We start from the raw sequence: 26,565 nt of genomic DNA, 5'->3' as shown, positions 1-26,565 counted from the left end.
GCTGTGTCTGTTTGTTATGGCGAGAACAGCAAGAGAAAGTATAATCAGATGCTGTAAGCTGATTGATGATAAGAATATAGTCATCGTCATGTTGTGGCTTAACTCACTGATATTTTGTGTAAGGTTTGTACGGGTAGTATGTCATTCATTTTGTTTTATTGTTGCGATTCTACAGCAAGAGATCCAGCACAGTTTAATCAGAACATCAAATGATTTTTAAAACCCCATTTACACATGTGGGACAACTGACAGATCTACTTGCACACAGACATCAAGAATCAGCATATGAATCTCAACAATGGTGACATGCTTCATGCTGCAATGCATTCTGAGTGCATCATACAAAACTTATCCATGGCTCCCAGAATGCATTGCACCATGAAGCATGTCACCATTGTTGAGATACATATGCTGATTCTTGATGTCTGTGTGCGAGTAAATCTCACAGGAGCCCAAAATATGTAAATGGTGTGTTAAAAATCATTTGACATTCTGATTAAATTCTATTATTCTCTTGCTGTAGAATCACAACAATAAAACAAAATGAATAACATACTACCCGTATAAACCTCACACATAATCAATGAGCTAAGCCACTACATGATGATTATACTCTTATCATCAATCAGCTTACAGCATCTTGCTGTTCTCGCCATAACAAACAGATACAGCTGCCTGAGAATAACTCATTTTAAAAAGTCAAGATCCTGACTAAAGCACACACTGATTGCCACAATGGTAACATCAAATCAAACTATTACTTTCAAATAAATAATCAACATCTAAACCTCTTCTTAATTCTTTTCTGTAGATGTCTGACATAAATAAAGTCAGTCTGGTTAGCAATAAGTGAAGCTGGTAATGCTGTTTGTGGAGTTGTTTAATCAGATCTTGAGAGATTTGATGTATTTTATCTTCAGTTGATTTCATCCAAGGCAGTGGCTGGAAGTAGTTTTGGTAACACTTTACGGTAAGGGTACATAAATTATCATGAATTCATGTATAAATTCATGCATGAAATATGCATTCATTCATGCATTAATATCTCATGAATCATCAGGAACTAACACGAGTTCAATGTTTTTCATTAATGACTTCATGGATGAACAACACCTTAATTAAAACATTAACTAAGATGAGTACATCATCATGAATTATGATTTATTACGCATGATCATGATGTTTTCTTTGTTCATACAAAAAATTGGTCTTTACCACCCATCGTGGATAAAGCTATGGTTATGGTACATGAATCATGAATTCATGCATTAGAAAAAAGTATTATTTCATGCATGCAAGACTACTCTTCGAATTATTAAAGGAATGTACAAAAATCCACATTATCTAATGCATGCATACAGGCTAGAACAGTATATCAATTAACGTGAGAACTTTTTTTCTGAATTATGATCTGAGTTATCCAGCATGTTCATGTCTTCTTCATAGCCTGCAGGTAAATGGACAGACCCCAAAATTGGCCAATCACAGCACATAACATACGAATTCTGTTGGCGTTCAAATACAGTAGTCATCGTTAACTAAGCATTATTTATCAATGATTTCATCATGTTTGTGGCCCCTCAACTAAAGTGGTGACTTGGTGCTTTGAAACACTGATGAACAATGTGTTTTCATTATGATCTTAGTTATCCAGCATGTTCATGTCTTCTTCATAGCCTGCAGGTAAATGGACAGACCCCCAAATTGGCCAATCACAGCACATAACATACAAATTCTGTTGGCATTCAAATACAGTAGTCATCATTAACTAAGCATTGTTTATCTATGACTTCATCATGTTTGTGGCCCCTCAACTAAAGTGGTGACTTGGTGCTTTGAAACACTGATGAACAATGTGGCATAACTGTGAAATGGCATGAATATGAACATGAAAGTTCAAGCCTTTGCAAACAATGTACTGTGGACAGAAATGGACTTTGATCTTAACTGTACTGCTTTATTCTTAAACGGTAAACCAGGTAAAAACCATAAAGCTGTTTTAAAAAATTGTTTCACAAACAGCTTGATCTCTTTTTGGGTAAAGAGTAATGTATAAAGCTACTGATGTGTCTCCTCCATATCATGAAATTGTAAAACAGCTTTATGGTTTTGTAAAGAGTTTTCAGATATACAGACACTTAAAATAAAGTTCATGGTGTATGTAGGCTACTGAATTCCTTCTCAGCTCTTTCCAGCTGTTGATTTAACTGGTTTATACCGTTTGGTTTCAGAATAAAGCAGTAAAGTTACATAACATTATTACAATTTTACAGCTAAAAACGTACGTGAAAGTATTTACGAATATTTCATATCATAGATATCTGTATAATTTCCCTTTTACCATTTAATAGATTATAAATGTATGATCCCTTAACCCTAACTCCACACCTAAACATACCCATTTTATAGATAATATTAAAAGGATAAAACGTAATGGACAGATATGTGTAGGGAAATGGCAGCTTTATTAACAATGTAGCATTAAAAGATAGTTTGAGCCACTTATCCTACCCCTACCTAACCATTTCTTAAAACTACGTACCTACAATTATAAATTAAAACAGCAGACAGACAATCACAATCATTTATTTATTGAGAAAATGTTAAAACCGGTACCAGAAGTGGTTCACATGACGATGTGTCGCAGTCCTCTCTGGCAGTAACGTTATAATGGTATGAGGTAACGTTACAGAGCAGAATTTAAGTTATTAATCCATGAAAATGTTAATCCGGTTTCGGTTTGCTGTTCGCTCTGTGAAAGCGCGCGCGCTTCTCCATTTCAAATGTAGTAAACAACTTAAACACGGCATGTCGCAATCTGTTACGAAGCATGCGAGAGCCAATGAGCGTTTGATATCACTGCCGTAAAACATGTCGTAACGCTTCGGGCGCAATTTTTTAATTTGAATTCACCACGAGCGCGGGATTTGACGTTGACGGTCTCTGCTGAGAAATGGAGATGATCACTGGATAAAGGGCATATTTGGATCTATTTCTTGCAAACAACGTATGGATTCTAAAGATTTGGATCACATTAAGCTAATAAAATTGATTTCTTTTGTGAATTTATGTTGTGTTTTAGTGTATTATGTGTCAAAACATTAATGCCACGATTTTAATATGCATAAGTTAAATAGGAATACGCCCAAATTTATACGTCGTTGTTTGTAAGTTGTTTATAAGTAAATAAATTACGTTTTTGTGCTGTCCACTGTCAGTATTATACATTTCTCTGTGTATAAAACATTAATAAATGTACGTATGGTAGAACTACACTTTACATAAAAATACACGTATTCTCATGAGATCACGTTGCAAGTTAAGATCAAAGTCCATTTCTGTCCACAGTACATTGTTTGCAAAGGCTTGAACTTTCATGTTCATGTCATTTCACAGTTATGCCACATTGTTCATCAGTGTTTCAAAGCACCAAGTCACCACTTTAGTTGAGGGGCCACAAACATGATAAAGTCATAGATAAACAATGCTTAGTTAATGATGACTACTGTATTTGAATGCCAACAGAATTTGTATGTTATGTGCTGTGATTGGCCAATTTGGGGGTCTGTCCATTTACCTGCAGGCTATGAAGAAGACATGAACATGCTGGATAACTAAGATCATAATGAAAACACATTGTTCATCAGTGTTTCAAAGCATCAAGTCACCACTTTAGTTGAGGGGCCACAAACATGATGAAATCATTGATAAACAATGCTTAGTTAATGATGACTACTGTATTTGAACGCCAACAGAATTCGTATGTTATGTGCTGTGATTGGCCAATTTTGGGGTCTGTCCATTTACCTGCAGGCTATGAAGAAGACATGAACATGCTGGATAACTCAGATCATAATTCAGAAAAAAAGTTCTCACGTTAATTGATATACTGTTCTAGCCTGTATGCATGCATTAGATAATGTGGATTTTTGTACATTCCTTTAATAATTCGAAGAGTAGTCTTGCATGCATGAATTAATACTTTTTTATGCATGAATTCATGATTCATGTACCATAACCATAGCTTTATCCACAATGGGTGGTAAAGACCAATTTTTTGTATGAACAAAGAAAACATCATGATCATGCGTAATAAATCATAATTCATGATGATGTACTCATCTTAGTTAATGTTTTAATTAAGGTGTTGTTCATCCATGAAGTCATGAATAAAAAAACGTTGAACTCGTGTAAGTTCCTGATGATTCATGAGATATTAATGCATGAATGAATGCATATTTCATGCATGAATTTATACATGAATTCATGAAAATTCATGTACCCTTACCGTAAAGTGTTACCGTAGTTTTTGTGTTTCTCTTTCCTTCAGTGATTATGCTTGTTAACAGCAGGTGTTCATCAATAATGCACAATCATTATTCAATCACTTAATTATCTCATTACCTCCAACACTGATTAAGTGTTACATTTAACAGCCTGTAGTGTGCACACTAAGCAGTGTTCATTTCATCTGGGCAAACCCATGTGGGGCCTACATGGAAACCGAGGACAAAACTGGCTGGGTACCAGTTAGATAGCCCAGGTCAAACTCATTTGGGCCCCACATGGCTGTGCTGGCTGGGTAGTTTTTCCTTACAAATGCATTACTCTGTGATCACATAATATGACAAAACTCTGTTGGTATTCGGTATTAATAGCTACCTAAAAACGTGACCGCTCTTTATTTATAACTGACTGTAATGTTCAATAAAGTAACGAATGTGATGTGTGTGACCATCTCTGTTTATGCAGCTGTATAATCATAAAATATGAGGCAGACATGCAAATCCCCTTTCTATTTTATAAAGCATATTGATCAGGTATTAATACATGTACATGGTCACGGAATCTGACGGGTCAAATTCATCGACCTAGCCTTTTTTGGGTGAATGTGGAGCAGGTCGAGGGCTGGTGACGTCATCGTCTATAATTCAGTGTCTAATATTTTAAACAACGAAGCAGCAGCACACAAAACTTTAACCGGCAAACGAACGCACAAACAAACAAGACTATTTTGGGTGAATGTGCAGCAGTAGGGGGCTGAATGACCTCAGAATTATCAATAAATATTATTTTAATATTTAAGAAACCGAAGCAGCACAAAATAAACGTTTATTGGCGCAAATTAGCACAAACATATGAGACTATTTTGGGTGAATGTGGAGCAGGTCGGGGGGCTGGTGACGTCATCGTCAATAATTCGGTCTAATATTTTAAAAACTGAAGCAGCACAAACAAAACCGGCACAAACCGAACGAGACTATTTTATTTGGAGCATGTGGCAGCCTGGGTGACATCAGAATGATGTATAAATATTCTTTTACTATCTAAAAAACAGAACCAGCACAAACAAACAAAAATTACAGCACAAACGAAGTAAAAACAATTGAGCCTATTTTGCCGACGTTTTGCATTGGTTTGGGGGCGGGGCCAACTTCACACAGTGATTGACAGGGTGGGGCGGGCACGTGATCGGCTCAAAATGCATTTTCAAATTGCACATTGAATTTTGCTACATTCATTGCGGGACACTTAATGGAAATGCAATCGCAAGTGTCTTAACTGTGAGTGTAAATGCAATTAAGAAAAAATTACATTTAAATTACAATTTTTCTACAGTTTTTGCTTGAACATGTTAAACATATCTAATCATTTCTGTAATACATTTTCATTTTAATTTTGCAACTTATAAAGCGTTAAAAGATGTATTCAATTTACATATTAAAACTAGTGTATGAAATGGCAAATGTAAATTATATAATTGAATTTTTATTTTCATTTTGCTCCAAACGTTGCACAAATGTATGGGAAAATTTAAATTTAAATACAGAAATGCATTGCCATTTTGCATATTGCATTGTCATTTTGCATATTACATTTCAAATTGAATATTGCTACCCATAAGCTTCCATACTTTCCAAGCCGCATTCAAGCAACTTTATATGGCATTAACTTAAAAGCAAGCAAATAATATTTCTTTGAAACAGGTAAATAGCAATATCAATATCCAAAACACGTTCATCAGCTGGAGAAAAATCCCTCTGAAAGTGATTCCAACATTCCAACATAGCCTTCCCAGATAGCAACATTGTTTCGGCTCAGATCCGGCACTTGTGGAATACTGATCTGGCCCACATGCGGTGTGTTATGATGGCACTTGGGCGGACCGCTCCTGTTTGCCAGATCTGGGCCACAAGCAGGCCATAACAATGCCACATGTCAGCCAAGAGCAAAGAAATAAACCAGAACTAGACCTTATCTGAGCCACAAAGCAGAGGCGGATTAAACAACTCCACAAACAGCATTACCAGCTTCACTTATTACTAACCAGATTTACTTAATAATTCTGACTGTAGCTAATGAAAAACTGATTCTTCAAATCAACATAAACTTAATACATTACATACAACAATACATAGTTTATACATTTAAATGACAGTTGGTCGATTAAGGAAGTTGGTTTCTCCAAGTGAAATTAGTTTTAATTTTCCCTTTTTTTTACAGTAGTTTTAACAACATTACTGTTGCTATTATTTTACTGTAATAAAAAAAAAAACTGGCAAGGTCTAACAGTGCAGGTTTGGTCAGTTTAGTCAAACATCTTTCTTTATGATGATGAAAATGATATCATCTGATCATTTTTGTATACGCTTCCTTTGCAACAAATGATGTGTTTTGTCAACACTGTTACAAAAAACACAAACTCACATAAAAAGCCAAGAGTCAAACTGCCCAACTAAAGGAAACACTGATCACCATAATGGTTTCTCTTTTCTTCAGTGATTCTGCTCATTAACATCAGGTGTCTTCAAAAATCAACCAATCATCACTCAATTAATCACTTAAGTATCGAATTAACTCTAAAACTGAGTCTGTGTTTCTTTAACACCCTGCTGATGGTTTCCATATGAACACAGTGTTAAACTACAATTATAACCCAGAATGCATTGTTTTCTACGGTAGATTGCGTTTTTAATGGAAAATGGTATGATACTGTTAGAATTTGACCCTTTTTTTACAGCAAGGGTTAACAGTGTGGTTATTCATCGCTATTAGATTTTCACTAACAGTGTTTTGTAACACTTTTACAAAAACCACAAACTCACATACAAAGCCAAGAGTCAAACTGCACAACTAAAGGAACACTGATAACCATAATGATGACCAAACATTCACAATAAAACATCAAGATCTAAACCTCAGTTAATTCTCAAAAAGAACTGTAGACAAATGACAGAAATAAAGTCAGTCTGGTTTGTAATAAGAGGTATTTAATGTATTTTCAGTTGATTTCTGTGAACGCTGTGGTTGAAGTCATTTGTAGTTCTTGTGTTTCTCTTTTCTTCAGTGATTCTGCTCTTTAACATCAGGGGCCGTATTCACACAGCATTTAGGAGTTAGGGCTGGGCGATTTAAATCGCGATATTGTTATGCGCATCTCGTCAGTAAAGCCGGTTCCTTGATTAGTAGTAAATCGCCATCACCTGCTTTCAGATGGCGCGGCATTTAGGGCTGAGGAGATAATTAAGTGATTAATTTAGTGATGATTGAGCATTATTGAAGACACCTGATGTTAACAAGCAGAATCACTGAAGAAGAAAATCACAAATTGTAAGTTACCATTGTGGTGATGGGTGTTTGCTTTAGTTGGGGTCTTGACCATTATATGTTTACTTTTAAATTGACTGTTTTTTGTCTGCTGTTGTTGATTTATAACAGTTAAATTAACAAAGTAAAATGTTATATTATAGTGTTGGTTATGTTTTAACATAATCATGCTGTGATATAAATAAGGAAATTTATTGAGGTAGTTTAGTTTAAACTGTTAGCTGCAGTTTAATGATTCTTCAATCTATTATTATCAGTACTTTACTTATAATTTAAAATATTTAATAAACATTGTTCTGATCAAAAGACATTCAGATAAATTAATTTCAAACACAGACATCAATAATCAGCCTGTGAATCTCAACAATGGTGACAATAATAAAGCATGTTGCAGTGGCTGCCACCAATCACAACTCATTAATGCCTCCCATCATGCATTTCGGTATGAATAAATTATGATCTGAATTGTCTATGTAATTTACTTTTCCTAATTGAATATTCTGCTCCTCACCATTGTTGAGATGCATAGACTGAATCTTGATGTCTGTGTGTGCCTAAAATATATATATTTTTTTAAACAACTTTTAAGAAATCCTTTATATAATATCAAAAATTCTGGGCATTTATGCAGATTCACTAACCAACAACATAAATCGAAGTCAGAAAGAAGGATTTTAATGAGTTCAGTGATCAAGTTCAAATGATGATTGTCATAACATAACTAGGGATGGGCGATATATCGCATGCGATTGTTATGCGCATCTCATCAGTAAAGCCGGTTCCTTGATTAGTAGTAAATCACCATCACCTGCTTTCAGATGGAGCGGCATTTACTACAAAGAGCCGTAGTTAACTGACAAGCTGAGCCAAATCACATCAATATCGCGGACGTATCGGCAGCAATAATTAATGCGATATGGCTCAGCTTGTCAGTTAACTACGGCTCTTTGTACACAGCAAAAACTCCAGTAAATTAACACTGCTGGGAGTGTATGAGTCCACACTCAAGAGTGTTAAAGTTAATGAGATAATTAAGTGATTAATTTAGTGATGATTGAGCATTATTGAAGACACCTGATGTTAACAAGTAGAATCGCTGAAGGAGAAAATCTCAAATTGTAAGATACCATTGTGGTGATTGGTGTTTGCTTTAGTTGGGCTCTAGACCATTATGTGTGTACTTTAGATTTTGTTTGGCTGTTGTATCTGAATTGTAACTGCCAGTTGAACAAAGAAAAAAGTGATCTGTTGCTGTTGGTTACATTATAACATTCATCATTTGACCTTGATCACTGAACTCATTAAGATCCTTCATTCTGACTTCGATTTATGTTGTTGGTTAGAGAATCTGCATAAATGGCCAGAATTTTTTATATAATTTAAAGGATTTCTTAAAAGTTGTTTTTTTTAAAAAATCGTTCGTTAGACACACACAGATGTCAAGATTCAGTCTATGCATCTCAACAATGGTGACGAGCAGAATATTCAATTAGGAAAAGTAAATTACATAGACAATTCAGATCATAATTTATTCATACCGCAATGCATGATGGGAGCCATTAATGAGTTGTGATTGGTGGCAGCCACTGCAACATGCTTTATTATTGTCACCATTGTTGAGATTCACAGGCTGATTATTGATGTCTGTGTTTTAAATGAATTTATCTAAATGTCTTTTGATCAGAACAATGTTTATTAAATATTTTGAATTATAAGTAAAGTACTGATAATCATAGGCTGAAAAATCAATAAACTGCTGCTAAAAAGTTAAACCAAACTATCTCAATAAGTTTCCTTTTTCAGATCACAGCATGATTATGTCAACACATAACCAACACTATAAGATAACATTTTACTTTGTTCATTTAACTGTTATAAATCAATAACAGCAGACAAACAACAGTAAATATTAAAGTAAACATATAATGGTCTAGAGCCCAACTAAAGCAAACACCCATCACCTTAATGGTAACTTACAATTTGTGATTTTCTCCTTCAGTGATTCTGCTTGTTAACATCAGGTGTCTTCAATAATGCTCAATAGTCACTTAATTAATCACTTAATTATCTCATTAACTTTAACACTCTTGAGTGTGGACTCATATACACTCCCAGCCCCAGGAGTGTTAATTTAACACCGCTCCATCTGAAAGCAGGTGAAGGTGATTTACTACTAATCAAGGAACCGGCTTTACTGATGAGATGCGCATAACAATCGCATGCGATATATCGCCCATCCCTAAACATAACCAACACCATCAGATCACTTTTTTTCTTTGTTCAACTGGTGATTATAATTCAGAAACAACAGACAAACAAAATCTAAAGTTAATAATATATGGGTCAAGAGTCCAACTAAAGCAACCATTGATCGTCATAACGGTAACTTACAATTTGAGATTTTCTTCTTCAGTGATTCTGCTTGTTAACATCAGGTGTCTTCAATAATGTTCAATCATCACTAAATGAATCACTTAATTATCTCATTAACTTCAACACTCTTGAGGTTGGACTTATACACTCCCAGGAGTGTTAATTTAACTCGGGAGTTTTTGCTGTGTACAAAGAGCCGTAGTTAACTGACAAGCTGAGCCATATCGCATTAAATATCGCTGGCGATACGTCCGCGATATTGATGCGATATGGCTCAGCTTGTCAGTTAATTACGGCTCTTTGTAGTAAATGCCGCTTCATCTGAAAGCAGGTGATGGTGATTTACTACTAATCAAGGAACCGGCTTTACTGACGAGATGCGCATAACAATATCGCGATTTAAATCGCCCAGCCCTACTAGGAGTACTCCTAAATCGCACTTAAAGATTTTAGTTAGGAGTTTTCTCTTAGAAGTTATTCACAATGCCTTTCAGACCTACTCTTAGTAAAGAAAAATGACAACTCCTAAACTAAGAGTGAGTCTTCGTTGCTATGGATGACGTCATTACTCATGCACGAGCTTGACTGAAGTGATCACCTTGATTGGCTGATGATTGTAACGCGGGAATGATTCCTAACACCTCCCCTACGATGATGAGTGACAGGTGACAGGTCTGAGAATGCGTGCGCTACACAAGTAGTGCGAAGGACGGAAGATGATGAATAACTGAATAAATAACCTTGAATAAAGAGTAAGGCAAAACAAATAGCCCAGTAGCCTAATGAAACATATGGATTGATGCAATATCTTTGCAACATTATTGAATTAATCTGTCACTATATGCCTCTGCCTACACAGCAAAATCCCCAGTGTTAAATTAACACTCCTCAGTGTTTATATGTGTCCACACTACAGGGTGTTAAAAATTAACACTGAAGCAGTGTTGAAGTTAATGAGATAATTAAGTTAACACTGAAGCAGTGGTGAAGTTAATGAGATAATTAAGTGATTAATTAAGTGATGATTGGCCATTAGTGGTGACACCTGATGTTAATAAGCAGAATCATTGAAGGAAACAATAACAGAAAAAAGAGAAACACAAGAACTACAACTGACTTCGAGTCATTAAGTTGGCTTGAGAGAGCCAACTTACTGAAATCCTATTTAAACTTATTATTAAGTTGGCTTGAGAGAGCCAACATATTGAAATCCTATTTAAACTTATTATTATTATTATTATTATTATTAAGTTGGCTTGAGAGAGCCAACATATTGAAATCCTATTTAAACTTATTATTATTATTATTATTATTATTATTATTATTATTATTATTAAGTTGGCTTGAGAGAGCCAACTTACTGAAATCCTATTTAAACTTATTAAGTTGGCTTGAGAGAGCCAACTTACTGAAATCCTATTTAAACTTATTATTAAGTTGGCTTGAGAGAGCCAACTTACTGAAATCCTATTTAAACTTATTAAGTTGGCTTGAGAGAGCCAACTTACTGAAATCCTATTTAAACTTATTAAGTTGGCTTGAGAGAGCCAACTTACTGATATTGTATTTAAACTTATTAAGTTGGCTTGAGAGAGCCAACTTACTGAAATCCTATTTAAACTTATTAAGTTGGCTTGAGAGAGCCAACTTACTGATATTGTACTTAAACTTATTATTATTAAGTTGGCTTGAGAGAGCCAACTTACTGAAATCCTATTTAAACTTATTATTAAGTTGGCTTGAGAGAGCCAACATATTGAAATCCTATTTAAACTTATTATTATTATTATTATTATTATTATTATTATTATTCTTCTGACCGTAAAAATTTACAACTCAAACTCCTCCTAGAGCTTTAACTCCACATACTCCAAACTCGGCACAGACACTCAAACTGATCTGACTCGCGTTGCTATATCTTTTCAGACTGATCCGACTTACGGTTTTCCTAAAAATGACGATCAAAACTCGAAAAAACTCATTCAAAAACTCCCATTGACTTACACTGGGGAGTTCTAAAAAATTCAAACCGACAAAATTTAAATCAAAATACCTTGAAGACTAAACCAAACTGCCATTCTATATACTATATGAGCCATTGAGACTCATTTAAACTAATAAACTCTAAACTCATACACTTATAAACTAATTAACTTATAAACTCATGAATTCATAGACTTATGAACTCTTAAACTCATAAATTAATAAACTCTGAACTCTTAAACTCATTAAAACTTATAAACTCTAAACTCATTTAAAACGTATAAACTCTAAACTCAAAAACTCTTACACTTATAAACTCATCAATTTATACACTTATAAACTCTAAACTCATAAACTCTGAGTGTGTGTGTGTGTGTGTGTGTGTGTGTGTGTGTGTGTGTGTGTGTGTTCACACACACACACACACACACACACACACACACACACACACACACACACACACACACACTAAACTCATTTAAACTTATAAACTCAAAACTCAAATTCTCGTAAACTACTTTAAACTTCAAATCACTTCTTAAGTTTAAAGCTTCCAGCTCCCAAGCAACTCCATAGCAACCAAACTTGAGTACCCTAGCAACCGTTTTGCAAGACCTATATCTCTGTATCAGAACATCGTATAGAGATGAGGTTTGGCTCTTTTGACTCATGCTAGCAAACAGCACTTCCAACATGCTACACATGCTAGCACTGAATAGCTACATGCTAATAACGAGTAGTTAAGTGCTATATCATGCCAAGATCATGCTAAGAACTCTATAAAGACTCCATAGTAACCATCTGTGACAACTACCAACCACCTAGCAACACCATAGCAACCGCCCAGAACACCCTAGCAACCGCCTAGTAACCGCCCAGAATACCTTAGCAACCGCCTAGCAACACCATAGCAACCACCCAGAACACCCTAGCAACCGCCTAGCAACCACTCCGAATACCCTAGCAACCGCCTAGCAACACCATAGCAACCACCCAGAACACCCTAGCAACCGCCTAGCAACCACCCAGAATACCCTAGCAACCGCCTAGCAACCACCCAGAATACCCTAGCAACCGCCTAGCAACACCATAGCAACCACCCAGAACACCCTAGCAACCGCCTAGCAACCACCCAGAACACCCTAGCAACAGCATAGCAACCACTCAGAACACCCTAGCAACCGCCTAGCAACCACCCAGAATACCTTAGCAACCGCCTAGCAACACCCTAGCAACCGCCTAGCAACCACTCAGAATACACCAGCAACCGCCTAGCAACACCATAGCAACCACCCAGAACACCCTAGCAACCACCTAGCAACCACCCAGAACACCCTAGCAACACCATAGCAACCACTCAGAACACCCTAGCAACCGCCTAGCAACCACCCAGAATACCTTAGCAACCGCCTAGCAACACCATATCAACCACCCAGAACACCCTAGCAACCGCCTAGCAACCACCAAGAATACCCTAGCAACCGCCTAGCAACACCATAGCAACCACCCAGAACACCCTAGCAACCGCCTAGCAACACCATAGCAACCACCCAGAACACCCTAGCAACCGCCTAGCAACCACCCAAAATACCCTAGCAACCGCCTAGAAACAGCATAGCAACCACCCAAAAGACCCTAGCAACCGCCTAGCAACCACCCAAAAGACCCTAGCAACCGCCTAGCAAAAAGCGTTCTGGTCCAAACTTTCTCAAGCCAACTTAAAGTTTGTCTCGACGAACTTTTGCATCTAGTTATTATTAATCTTCTGTTAAAAACTGTTGACTCAAACTCGTCCTAGAGCTTTAACTCTACATACTCCAAACTCGGCTCAGACACTCAAACTGATCTGAAGTTAGTTGCTATATCTTTTCAGACTGATCGGACTTACGGTTTTCCTAAAAATGACGATCAAAACTCGGAAAAACTCCCATTGACTTACATTAGGGAGTTCTAAAAAATTCAAATTTAGATTCAAACTGACCAACCGACGAAAATTCAAATCAAAATACCTTGAAGACTAAACCAAACTGCCGTTCTATATACTATATGAGCCATTGAGACTCATTTAAACTAATGCACTCTAAACTCATACACTTATAAAGTAATTAACTTATAAACTCATGAATTCATAGACTTATGAACTCTAAAACTCATAAATTAATAAACTCTGAACTCTTAAACTCATTTAAATTTATAAACTCTAAACTCATTTAAACTTATAAACTCAAAACTCATTTAAACTTATAAACTAAACTCAAAAACTTGTACACTTATAAACTCATCCATTTATACACTTATAAACTCTACACTCATAAACTCTGAGCGTGTGTGTGTGTACACACACACACACACACACACACACACACTCTAAACTCATTTAAACTTATAAACTCAAAAACTCGTAAACTACTTTAAACTTCAAACCACTTTAAACTTATTAAGTTTAAAGCTTCCAGCTCCCAAGCAACTCCATAGCAACCAAACTTGAGTACCCTAGCAACCGTTTTGCAAGACCTATATCTCTGTATCAGAACATCATATAGAGATGAGGTTTGGCTCTTTTGACTCATGCTAGCAAACAGCACTTCCAACATGCTACACATGCTAGCAGTGAATAGCTACATGCTAATAGCGATTAGTTAAGAGTTAAATCATTCTAAGAACTCTATAAAAACTCCAGAGTAACCATCTGTGACAACTACCAACCACCTAGTAACACCATATCAACCGCCCTGAATACCTTAGCAACCGCCTAGCAACCACCCAGAATACCCTAGCAACCGCCTATCAACACCATAGCAACCACCCAGAACACCCTAGCAACCGCCTAGCAACCACCCAGAATACCCTAGCAACCGCCTAGCAACACCATAGCAACCACCCAGAACACCCTAGCAACTGCCTAGCAACCACCCAGAACACCCTAGCAACCGCCTAGCAATACCATAGCAACCACCCAGAACACCCTAGCAACCGCCTAGCAACCACCCAGAACACCCTAGCAACCAACCAGAATACCCTAGCAACCACCTAGTAACACCATAGCAACCACCCAGAACACCCTAGCAACCACCCAAAACACCCTAGCAACCAACCAGAATACCCTAGCAACCGCCTAGCAACCACCCAAAACACCCTAGCAACACCCTAGCAACCACCTAGCAACCACCCAGAACACCCTTGCAACCGCCTAGCAACACCCTAGCAACCACCCAGAACACCCTAGCAACCACCTAGCAACCACCCAAAATACCTTAGCAACCGCCTAGCAACCACCCAGAATACCCTAGCAACCGCCTAGCAACACCATAGCAACCACCCAGAACACCCTAGCAACCGCCTAGCAACTACCCAGAACACCCTAGCAACCGCCTAGCAACACCATAGCAACCACCCAGAACACCCTAGCAACCGCCTAGCAACCACCCAAAACACCCTAGCAACCAACCAGAATACCCTAGCAACCGCCTAGCAACACCATAGCAACCACCCAGAACACCCTAGCAACCGCCTAGCAACCATCCAGAACACCCTAGCAACCGCCTAGCAACACCATAGCAACCACCCAGAACACCTTAGCAACCACCCAAAACAGCCTAGCAACCAACCAGAATACCCTAGCAACCGCCTAGCAACCACTCAAAACACCCTAGCAACCACCTAGCAACCACCCAGAACACCCTAGCAACCGCCTAGCAACACCATAGCAACCACCCAGAACACCCTAGCAACCGCCTAGCAACCACCCAAAATACCTTAGCAACCACCTAGCAACACCATAGCAACCACCCAGAACACCCTAGCAACCGCCTAGCAAAAAAAACGTTCTGGTCCAAACTTTCTCAAGCCAACTTAAAGTTTGTCTCGACGAACTTTTGCATCTAGTTATTATTATTATTATTATTCTTCTGAGACTAAAAATTTCTATATGAAACTCCTCCTAGAGCTTTAACTCTACATACTCCAAACTCGGCTCAGACACTCAAACTGATCTGACCAAGTGTGCTATATCTTTTCAGACTGATCGGACTTACGGTTTTCCTAAAAATGACGATCAAAACTCGAAAAAACTCATTCAAAAACTCCCATTGACTTACATTGGGGAGTTCTAAAAAATTCAAATTTAGATTCAAACTGACCAACCGACAAAAATTCAAATCAAAATACCTTGAAGACTAAACCAAACTGCCATTCTATATACTATATTAGCCAATGAGACTCATTTAAACTAATGAACTCTAAACTCATACACTTTACTAACTAATTAACTTATAAACTCATGAATTCATAGACTTATGAACTCTTAAACTCATAAATTAATAAACTCTGAACTCTTAAACTCATTTAAACTTATAAACTCTAAACTCATTTAAAACTTATAAACTCTAAACTCAAAAACTCTTACACTTATAAACTCATCCATTTATACACTTATAAACTCTAAACTCATAAACTCTGTCTGTGTGTGTGTGTGTGTGTGTGTGTGTGTGTGTATACACACTCACACACACACACACACACACACACACACACACACACACACACACACACACACACTCTGAAAACTTATTTAAACTTATAAACTCAAAACTCAAAAACTCATAAACTACTTTAAACTTCAAACCACTTTAAACTTCTTATGTATAAAGCTCCCAGCTCCCAAGCAACTCCATAGCAACCAAACTTGAGTACCCTAGCAACCGTTTTGCAAGACCTATATCTCTGTATCAGAACATCGTATAGAGATGAGGTTTGGCTCTTTTGACTCATGCTAGCAAACAGCACTTCCAACATGCTACACATGCTAGCAGTGAATAGCTACATGCTAATAGCGATTAGTTAAATGCTAAATCATGCCAAGATCATGCTAAGAACTCTATAAAAACCCCATAGTAACCATATGTGACAACTACCAATCACCTAGTAACACCAAAGCAACCACCCAGAATACCCTAGCAACCACCTAGCAACACCCTAGCAACCACCCGGAATACCCTAGCAACCACCTAGCAACATCATAGTAACCACCCAGAACACCCTAGCAACCGCCTAGCAACAGCATAGCAACCACCCAGAATACCCTAGCAACCGCCTAGCAACACCATAGCAACCACCAAAACACCCTAGCAACCGCCTAGCAACATCATAGCAACCACCCAGAACACCCTAGCAACTGCCTAGCAACCACCTAGCAACAGCATAGCAACCACCCAGAACACCCTAGCAACCACCTAGCAACCACCAAAAACACCCTAGCAACCGCCTAGCAACACCATAGCAACCACCCAGAGTACCCTAGCAACCGACTAACAACGCCCTAGCAACCGCCTAGCAACGCCCTAGCAACCGCCTAGCAACATCATAGCAACCACCCAGAACACCCTAGCAACTGCCTAGCAACCACCCAGAATACCCTAGCAACCACCTAGCAACAACATAGCAACCAGCCAGAACACCCTAGCAACCGCCTAGCAGCCACCCAAAACACTCTAGCAACCGCCTAGCAACATCATAGCAACCACCCAGAACACCCTAGCAACTGCCTAGCAACCACCCAGAATACCCTAGCAACCGCCTAGCAACAGCATAGCAACCACCCAGAACACCCTAGCAACCGCCTAGCAACCACCCAAAACACCCTAGCAACTGCCTAGCAACAGCATAGCAACCACCCAGAATACCCTAGCAACCGCCTAGCAACACCATAGCAACCACCCAGAACACCCTAGCAACCGCCTAGCAACCACCCAGAACACCCTAGCAACCACCTAGCAAAAAACTTTCTGGTCCAAACTTTCTCAAGCCAACTTAAAGTTTGTCTCGACGAACTTTTGCATCTAGTTATTATTATTATTCCGAGACTAAAATTTCTATATGAAACTCCTCCTAGAGCTTTAACTCCACATACTCCAAACTCGGCTCAGACACTCAAACTGATCTGACCAAGTGTGCTATATCTTTTCAGACTGATCGGACTTACGGTTTTCCTAAAAATGACGATCAAAATTCGGAAAAACTCCCATTGACTTGCATTGGGGAGTTCTAAAAAATTCAAATCCAGATTCAAACTGACCAACCGACGAAAATTCAAATCAAAATACCTTGAAGACTAAACCAAACTGCCGTTCTATATACTATATTAGCCATTGAGACTCATTTAAACTAATGAACTCTAAACTCATACACTTATTAACTAATTAACTTATAAACACATGAATTCATAGACTTATGAACTCTTAAACTCATAAATTAATAAACTCTGAACTCTTAAACTCATTTAAACTTATAAACTCTAAACTCATTTAAAACTTATAAACTCTAAACTCAAAAACTCTAACACTTATAAACTCATCAATTTATACACTTATAAACTCTAAACTCATAAACTCTGAGTGTGTGTGTGTGTGTGTGTGTGTGTGTGTGAACACACACACACACACACACACACACACACACACACACACACACACACACACACACACACACACACACTAAACTCATTTAAACTTAAACTCTAAACTCATTTAAACTTATAAACTCAAAACTCGTAAACTACTTTAAACTTCAAACCACTTTAAACTTCTTAAGTTTAAAGCTTCCAGCTCCCAAGCAACTCCATAGCAACCAAACTTGAGTACCCTAGCAACCGTTTTGCAAGACCTATATCTCTGTATCAGAACATCGTATAGAGATGAGGTTTGGCTCTTTTGACTCATGCTAGCAAACAGCACTTCCAACATGCTACACATGCTAGCAGTGAATAGCTACATGCTAATAGCGATTAGTTGAGTGCTAAATCATGCCAAGATCATGCTAAGAACTATAAAAACTCCATAGTAACCATCTGTGACAACTACTAATCACCTAGTAACACTATAGCAACCGCCCAGAACACCCTAGAAACCGCCTAGCAACACGCTAGCAACCACCCAGAATACCCTAGCAACAGCATAGCAACCACCAAAACACCCTAGCAACCACCTAGCAACATCATAGCAACCACCCAGAACACCCTAGCAACCGCCTAGCAACATCATAGCAACCACCCAGAACAACCTAGCAACCGCCTAGCAACACCCTAGCAACCACCTGGAATACCCTAGCAACCGCCTAGCAACACCCTAGCAACCACCCAGAATACCCTAGCAACCGCCTAGCAACATCATAGCAACCACCCAGAACACCCTAGCAACCGCCTAGCAACACCATAGCGACCACCAAAACACCCTAGCAACCGCCTAGCAACATCATAGCAACCACCCAGAACACCCTAGCAACCGTTTAGCAACACCATAGCAACCACCCAGAACACCCTAGCAACAGCATAGCAACCACCCAAAGCACCCTAGCAACCGCCTAGCAACCACCCAGAATACCCTAGCAACCGCCTAGCAACAGCATAGCAACCACCCAGAACTCCCTAGCAACCGCCTAGCAACCACCCAGAATACCCTAGCAACCACCTAGCAACACCATAGCAACCACCCAGAACAACCTAGCAACCGCCTAGCAACCACTCAGAATACCCTAGCAACCGCCTAGCAACACCCTAGCAACCACCCAGAACACCCTAGCAACCGCCTAGCAACCACCCAGAATACCTTAGCAACCACCTAGCAACACCATAGCAACCACCCAGAACACCCTAATTAATTTAAACTAAATTAAACTTCAAACTACTTTAAACTTTAAACTAAATTAAACTTCAAACTACTTTAAACTTTAAACTAAATTAAACTTCAAACTACTTTAAACTTCAAACTACTTTAAACTTTAAACTAATTTAAACTTTAAACTACTTTAAACTTCAAACTATTTTAAACTTCAAACTACTTTAAACTTTAAACTAATTTAAACTTCAAACTTCTTCAAACTTTCTGGTCCGGCTTTCTCAAGCCAACTTAAAGTTTGTCTCGACGAACTTTTTAATCTAGTTATTATTAATGGTGCTTGCCAAAGGCAAGGCATCATTAGTGTTCTCTTGCATACTTATTATTATTCTTATTTTTATTCTGGACAAAGTTTGGCGCGAAACTCGCCCCGCACCGTTTGTCTCAGACCCCTGAGTGAGGTGTCAAATCGACCGGCTCATTGAGGAGAGGTGTGCTATGACTTTTCTAAGCGATCGGGTGTACGATGTTCGCACAGCGGACGAAAAAGCGGCCAAAAAAGTCCCATTGACTTTACATTGGGCATTCTAAAAATATTTGAATCCCAACCGACGTTTTCACACACACAGACTCCAAAGGGCCTGACAGCCCTGCGTCTCTCCCTCTCTCTCTCTCCCTCAGAGGATTTATATTATCAAGCAGCCAATAAGTAATGACCTAAAATCTTCATAGCCACACCATAGCAACCAGTTTCAGCACCCTAGCAACCACTAAGAGCTCCCTAGCAACCACCCTAAACCAAAAAAAATTTTTTTTTACATTTTTTTGTATTTTTTAACGCGATATTACACTCGTGGCCTTGCGATATTGCTCCATGCTTGTGCCTATTCGGCCATAGGCACGAGGCCGCAGGCCGAGTGCCGTACTGAAGGCACTCGTTATTAAAGATTTTAATAACTCTATAAAAACTCCATAGCAACCATCTTTGACAACTACCAACCACCTAGTAACACCATAGCAACTAAAAAAAATACCTTAGCAACCATCCTGAACACCCTAGCAACATCTAGAAACGCTCTAGTAACCACCAAAAATACCGTAGCAACTACCCAGAACACCTTAGCAACTGCCTAGCAACGCCCTAGCATCCACCCAAAATACCATAGCAACTGCCTAGCAACACCATAGCAACCACCCAGAAAACCCTAGCAACCACCTAGCAACGCCCTAGCAACAACCAAGAATACCCTAGGAACCACCTAGCAACCACCTAGCAACCACCTAGCAACCACCCAGAATACCCTAGCAACCGCCTAGCAACACCATAGCAACCACCCAGAATACCCTAGCAACCGCCTAGCAACACCATAGCAACCACCCAGAATACCCTAGCAACTGCCTAGCAACGCCCTAGCAACCACCAAGAATACCCTAGCAACCGCCAAGCACCACCATAGCAACCACCCAGAATACCCTAGCAACTGCCTAGCAACGCCCTAGCAACCACCAAGAATACCCTAGCAACCGCCTAGCAACAACATAGCAACCACCCAGAATACCCTAGCAACGGCCTAGCAAGTCCATAGCAACCACCCAGAATACCATAGCAACTGCCTAGCAACCACCCAGAATACCCTAGCAACTGCCTAGCAACGCCCTAGCAACCACCAAGAATACCCTAGCAACCGCCTAGCAACACCATAGCAACCACCCAGAATACCCTAGCAACTGCCTAGCAACGCCCTAGCAACCACCCAGAATACCCTAGCAACCGCCTAGCAACAACATAGCAACCACCCAGAATACCCAAGCAACGGCCTAGCAAGTCCATAGCAACCACCCAGAACACCCTAGCAACTGCCTAGCAACGCCCTAGCAACCACCCAGAACACCCTAGCAACTGCCTAGCAATGCCCTAGCAAGCACCCAGAATACCCTAGCAACCGCCTAGCAACACCATAGCAACCACCCAGAATACCCTAGCAACGCCCTAGCAACCACCCAGAATACCCTAGCAACCGCCTAGCAACAACATAGCAACCACCCAGAATACCCTAGCAACGGCCTAGCAAGTCCATAGCAACCACCCAGAACACCCTAGCAACTGCCTAGCAATGCCCTAGCAACCACCCAGAATACCCTAGCAACTGCCTAGCAACGCCCTAGCATCCACCCAGAATGCCCTAGCAACCACCTAGCAACACCCTAGCAACTACCAAGAATACCCTAGCAACCACCTAGCAACTGCCTAGCAACCACCAAGAATACCCTAGCAACTGCCTAGCAACCACCCAGAACACCCTAGCAACTGCCTAGCAACGCCCTAGCAACCACCCAGAATACCATAGCAACTGCCTAGCAACCACCCAGAACACCCTAGCAACTGCCTAGCAACGCCCTAGCAACCACCCAGAATACCCTAGCAACCGCCTAGCAACACCATAGCAACCACCCAGAACACCCTAGCAACCACCTAGCAACACCCTAGCAACCACCAAGAATACCCTAGCAACCGCCTAGCAACCAACCAGAACACCTTAGCAACTGCTTAGCAACACCATAGCAACCGCCCAGAACACCCTAGCAACCACCTAGCAACTGCATAGCAACCACCCGGAACACCCTAGCAACCGTTTAGAGCCACATATAAACCATATTGCAACATATAGAAGCTATATTTCAGCTCCACAACATCGTACAGACATGGTTGTTGGCTCGTATGCAATCATGTACAACACCCTAGCAACCGAGTGGAGAGTTTTGCCACTGCAAGCACCATTTCACATTTTCTTCAGGAAATGTACATTCTAGTTATTATTATTCTTCTGAGACTAAAAATTTCTATATGAAACTCCTCCTAGAGCTTTAACTCTACATACTCCAAACTCGGCTCAGACACTCAAACTGTTCTGACTTAGTGTGCTATATCTTTTCAGACTGATCGGACTTACGGTTTTCCTAAAAATGACGATCAAAACTCGGAAAAACTCCCATTGACTTGCATTGGGGAGTTCTAAAAAATTCAAATTTAGATTCAAACTCACCAACCGACGAAAATTTAAATCTAAACACCTTGAAGACTAAACCAAACTGCCATTCTATATACTATAAGAGCCATTGAGACTCATTTAAACTAATGAACTCTAAACTCATACACTTATAAACTAATTAACTTATAAACTCATGAATTCATAGACTTATGAACTCTTAAACTCATAAATTAATAAACTCTGAACTCTTTAAACTCATTTAAACATATAAACTCTAAACTCATTTAAACTTATAAACTCAAAACTCAATTAAACTTATAAACTAAACTCAGAAATTTGTACACTTATAAACTCATGCATTTATACACTTATAAACTCTAAACTCATAAAGTCTGAGTGAGTGAGTGTGTGTGTGTGTGTGTGTGTGTGTGTGAACACACACACACACACACACACTCACTCTTAACTCATTTAAACTTAAACTCTAAACTCATTTAAACTTATAAACTCAAAACTCAAAAACTCGTAAACTACTTTAAACTTCAAACCACTTTAAACTTCTTAAGTTTAAAGCTTCCAGCTGCCAAGCAACTCCATAGCAACCAAACTTGAGTACCCTAGCAACCGTTTTGCAAGACCTATATCTCTGTATCAGAACATCGTATAGAGATGAGGTTTGGCTCTTTTGACTCATGCTAGCAAACAGCACTTCCAACATGCTATACATGCTAGCAGTAAATAGCTACATGCTAATAGCGATTAGTTAAGTGCTAAATCATGCCAAGATCATGCTAAGAACTCTGTAAAGACTCCATAGTAACCATCTGTGACAACTACCAACCACCTAGTAACACCATAGCAACAGCCCAGAACACCCTAGCAACCGCCTAGCAACCACCCAGAATACCTTAGTAACCGCCTAGCAACACCATAGCAACCACCCAGAACACCCTAGAAACCGCCTAGCAACCACCCAGAATACCTTAGTAACCGCCTAGCATCACCATAGCAACCACCACAAACACCCTAGCAACCGCCTAGCAACCACCCAGAACACCCTAGCAACCGCCTAGCAACCACCAGAATACCCTAGCAACCGCCTAGCAACAGCATAGCAACCACCCAGAATACCCTAGCAACCGCCTAGCAACACCATAGCAACCACCCAGAATACCCTAGCAACCGCCTAGCAACCACCCAGAACACCCTAGCAACCGCCTAGCAACCACCCAGAACATCCTAGCAACCAACCAGAATACCCTAGCAACCACCTAGCAACAGCATAGCAACCACCCAGAACACCCTATTAACCGCCTAGCAACACCCTAGCAACCACGAGAACACCCTAGCAACCGCCTAGCAACCACCCAGAATACCCTAGCAACCGCCTAGCAACATCATAGCAACCACCCAGAACACCCTAGCAACCGCCTAGCAACATCATAGCAACCACCCAGAACACCCTAGCAACCGTTTAGCAACACCATAGCAACCACCCAGAACACCCTAGCAACAGCATAGCAACCACCCAAAGCACCCTAGCAACCGCCTAGCAACCACCCAGAATACCCTAGCAACCGCCTAGCAACAGCATAGCAACCACCCAGAACTCCCTAGCAACCGCCTAGCAACCACCCAGAATACCCTAGCAACCGCCTAGCAACACCATAGCAACCACCCAGAACAACCTAGCAACCGCCTAGCAACCACCCAGAATACCCTAGCAACCGCCTAGCAACACCCTAGCAACCACCCAGAACACCCTAGCAACCGCCTAGCAACCACCCAGAATACCTTAGCAACCGCCTAGCAACACCATAGCAACCACCCAGAACACCCTAATTAATTTAAACTAAATTAAACTTCAAACTACTTTAAACTTTAAACTAAATTAAACTTCAAACTACTTTAAACTTTAAACTAAATTAAACTTCAAACTACTTTAAACTTTAAACTAAATTAAACTTCAAACTACTTTAAACTTTAAACTAATTTAAACTTTAAACTACTTTAAACTTCAGACTATTTTAAACTTCAAACTACTTTAAACTTTAAACTAATTTAAACTTCAAACTTCTTCAAACTTTCTGGTCCGGCTTTCTCAAGCCAACTTAAAGTTTGTCTCGACGAACTTTTTAATCTAGTTATTATTATTATTCTTCTGACCCTAAAAATTTACAACTCAAACTCCTCCTAGAGCTTTAACTCCACATACTCCAAACTCGGCACAGACACTCAAACTGATCTGACTCGCGTTGCTATATCTTTTCAGACTGATCGGACTTACGGTTTTCCTAAAAATGACGATCAAAACTCGAAAAAACTCATTCAAAAACTCCCATTGACTTACATTGGGGAGTTCTAAAAAATTCAAACTGACAAAATTTAAATCTAAACACCTTGAAGACTAAACCAAACTGCCATTCTATATACTATATGAGCCATTGAGACTCATTTAAACTAATAAACTCTAAACTCATACACTTATAAACTAATTAACTTATAAACTCATGAATTCATAGACTTATGAACTCTTAAACTCATAAATTAATAAACTCTGAACTCTTAAACTCATTAAAACTTATAAACTCTAAACTCATTTAAAACGTATAAACTCTAAACTCAAAAACTCTTACACTTATAAACTCATCAATTTATACACTTATAAACTCTAAACTCATAAACTCTGAGTGTGTTTATGAGTTCTCACACACACACACACACACACACACACACACACACACACACACACACACACTAAACTCATTTAAACTTATAAACTCAAAACTCAAATTCTCGTAAACTACTTTAAACTTCAAACCACTTCTTAAGTTTAAAGCTTCCAGCTCCCAAGCAACTCCATAGCAACCAAACTTGAGTACCCTAGCAACCGTTTTGCAAGACCTATATCTCTGTATCAGAACATCGTATAGAGATGAGGTTTGGCTCTTTTGACTCATGCTAGCAAACAGCACTTCCAACATGCTACACATGCTAGCACTGAATAGCTACATGCTAATAACGAGTAGTTAAGTGCTATATCATGCCAAGATCATGCTAAGAACTCTATAAAGACTCCATAGTAACCATCTGTGACAACTACCAACCACCTAGCAACACCATAGCAACCGCCCAGAACACCCTAGCAACCGCCTAGTAACCGCCCAGAATACCTTAGCAACCGCCTAGCAACACCATAGCAACCACCCAGAACACCCTAGCAACCGCCTAGCAACCACTCCGAATACCCTAGCAACCGCCTAGCAACACCATAGCAACCACCCAGAACATCCTAGCAACCGCCTAGCAACCACCCAGAATACCCTAGCAACCGCCTAGCAACCACCCAGAATACCCTAGCAACCGCCTAGCAACACCATAGCAACCACCCAGAACACCCTAGCAACCGCCTAGCAACCACCCAGAACACCCTAGCAACAGCATAGCAACCACTCAGAACACCCTAGCAACCGCCTAGCAACCACCCAGAATACCTTAGCAACCGCCTAGCAACACCCTAGCAACCGCCTAGCAACCACTCAGAATACACCAGCAACCGCCTAGCAACACCATAGCAACCACCCAGAACACCCTAGCAACCACCTAGCAACCACCCAGAACACCCTAGCAACACCATAGCAACCACTCAGAACACCCTAGCAACCGCCTAGCAACCACCCAGAATACCTTAGCAACCGCCTAGCAACACCATATCAACCACCCAGAACACCCTAGCAACCGCCTAGCAACCACCAAGAATACCCTAGCAACCGCCTAGCAACACCATAGCAACCACCCAGAACACCCTAGCAACCGCCTAGCAACACCATAGCAACCACCCAGAACACCCTAGCAACCGCCTAGCAACCACCCAAAATACCCTAGCAACCGCCTAGAAACAGCATAGCAACCACCCAAAAGACCCTAGCAACCGCCTAGCAACCACCCAAAAGACCCTAGCAACCGCCTAGCAAAAAGCGTTCTGGTCCAAACTTTCTCAA

Source organism: Scardinius erythrophthalmus, assembly GCF_964197995.2.
Source record: "Scardinius erythrophthalmus genome assembly, chromosome: 1".
NCBI classification, from domain to species: Eukaryota; Metazoa; Chordata; class Actinopteri; order Cypriniformes; family Leuciscidae; genus Scardinius; species Scardinius erythrophthalmus.
The sequence above is the reverse complement of the archived record's forward strand: the minus strand, read 5'-3'. Positions refer to the sequence as shown.